Consider the following 2,695-nt stretch of genomic DNA (forward strand, 5'->3'; position numbering starts at 1 on the left):
GAGGGAGGGAGGGAGGGAGGGAAGGAAGAAAGGAGGGAAAGAAAGAAGGAAGGGAAAAAAAGCCAAATTGATAAATTGAACTTCATCAAAATTTAAAACTTCTGCTCTTGAAAAGATATTGTTGGCCAGGCGCGGTGGCTCATGCCAATAATCCCATCACAACACTTTGAGAGGCCAAGGCAGTAGAATCACTTTAACCCAGGAGTTCAAGACCAGCCTGTGCAACATGATAAAACCCCATCTCTACCAAAAATACAAAAAATTAGCCAGTGGAGTGCACCTGTAGTCTCAGCTACTTGGGAGGCTAAGGTGGGAGGATAGTTTGAGCATAGGAGGTGGAGGTTGCAGTGAGCCAAGATTGCACCACAGCTGTCCAGCCTGGGTAACAGAGCCAGACCCTGTCTCAGAGAACAAACAAAAAACTGAATAACAAGGAAACAAACAACCTCCCTCTAACCAAAATGAGCACAAGATTTAAACAGATGCTTCACCAAAAAAGGTATACAGGTGGCAAATAAACCCATGAAAAGATACGCAACATCATTAGTCATTAGGAAAACACAAATTAAAATAACAAGGAGATATCACTACATAACTATTAGAATGGCTTAAAATTACAAAGACTGATCCTACTCAGTGTTGGCAAAACTTTGGGGGAACTAGAACTGTCACACAAGAGGTGGGAATAGAAAATGTTACAATGACTTCAAAAAACATTTTGGCAGTCTTAAAAAGTTAAACATACCTCATTCCTAAGTATTTATTCAACAAAAATAAAAGGAGGAAGCCAAGGTGGGCAGATCACCCGAGGTCAGGAGTTCGAGACTAGTCTGGCCAACATGACAAAAATCCCTCTCTACTAAAAATACAAAAATTAGCTTGGTGTGGTGGCAATCGCCTATAATCCCAGCTACTCAGGAGTCTGAGGCAGGAGACTCACTTGAACCCAGGAGGTGGAGGTTTCAATGAGCTGAGATGGTGTCACTGCACTCCAGCCTAGGCAACAAAGGGAGACTCCTCAAAAAAAAAAAGAAAATGCAAACAAATCTACAGTGACAGACAGCAGATCAGTGGTAAGGAGGGGAGAGAATATTAGAACACAGCAAATGTAACAGGGCTTAAGGATACTTCTGGAGGTGGTAGATATGTTCACCATCTTTTTTTTTTGAGACAAAGTCTCTGTCACCCAAGCTGGAGTGCAGTGGCACGATCTCGGCTCACTGCAAGCTCCGCCTCCCGGGTTCCCGCCATTCTCCTGCCTCAGCCTCCTGAGTAGGTGGGACTACAGGCGCCTGCCACCAAGCCTGGCTAATTTTTTGTATTTTTAGTAGAGACGGGGTTTCACTGTGGTCTCGATCTCCTGACCTCGTGATCCGCCCACCTCGGCCTCCCAAAGTGCTAAGATTACAGGTGTGAGCCACCGTGCCCAGCCTATGTTCACCATCTTTTAAAAAACCTTTTTTGTTTATTTTGGGACAGGGTCTGGCTTCATCGCTCAGGTTGGAGTGGAGTGGCACTAAGCAGCTCACTACAGCCTCAACCTTCTGGGCTCAAGCAATCCTCCCACCTCAGTCTCCCAACTAGCTGAGACCACAGGTACCCAACACCATGTCCAGCTAATTATTCAAAAAATTGTTATTAGGCCGGGTGCGGTGGCTCATGCCTCTAATCCCAGCACTTTGGGAGGCCAAGGCAAGCAGATCACCTGAGGTCAGGAGTTCGAGACCAGCCTGGCCAACATGGTGAAACCCCATCTCTACAAAAAATACAAAAATTAGCCAGGCATGGTGTCAGGCACCTGTAGTCCAAGCTACTCAGGAGGCTGAGGAATGAGAATTGCTTGAACCCAGGAGGAGGAGGATACAGTGAGCTGAGATCATGCCACTGTTCCCCACCCTGGGTGGCAGGGCAAAACTGAGTCTAAAAAAAATTGTTTTTAAATAATATTAATTAATTAATATATTACTATGTAAAATACATATTTTATATGCAATATAATTAATATAATATTGTATTTTGTATAACATCATTATATTGCATATTGCACACATGCAAATATATGCAATATAATGCATATATGGATTTAAGCAATATAATGATGTTACATAAAATATAATGTAAATAAATAAATTAATTAAATATTTTGGGAGGCAGAGGCAGGATAACTATTTGAAGTCAGGAATTGGAAAGCAGCCTGGGCAACATAGGGAGACTCAGTCTCTACAAAAAATAAAAAAGTTAACCAGGAGTGACGGCGAGTACCTGTGGACCAAGCTACTTGGGAGGCTGAGGTGGGAGGATCGCTTGAGCCTGGGAGTTTGAGGCTGCAGTGAGCTACGATCATGGCACTGCACTCCAGCCTGGGTGAGAGAGGGAGAGACCCTGTCTCAATAAATAAATAAATAAATATCCAAATACCATGGAGGGAATGGTGAGTTGGAAAATGACCATTTTCTTTCTTTCTTTTTTTTTTTTTTGAGATGGAGTTTCGCTCTTGTTGTCCAGGCTGGAGTGCAATGATGTCATCTCAGCTCACCGCAACCTTCGCTTCCCAGGTTCAAGCGATTCTCCTGCCTCGACCCCCAAGTAGCTGAGATTACAGGCATGCGCCACCAAGCCTGGCTAATTTTGTGTTTTTAGTAGAGACGGGGTTTCTCCATGTTGGTCAGGCTGGTCTTGAACTCCTGACCTCAGG

Source organism: Mandrillus leucophaeus, unplaced genomic scaffold (genome assembly GCF_000951045.1).
Source record: "Mandrillus leucophaeus isolate KB7577 unplaced genomic scaffold, Mleu.le_1.0 Scaffold59, whole genome shotgun sequence".
In the NCBI taxonomy this organism is placed as follows: domain Eukaryota; kingdom Metazoa; phylum Chordata; class Mammalia; order Primates; family Cercopithecidae; genus Mandrillus; species Mandrillus leucophaeus.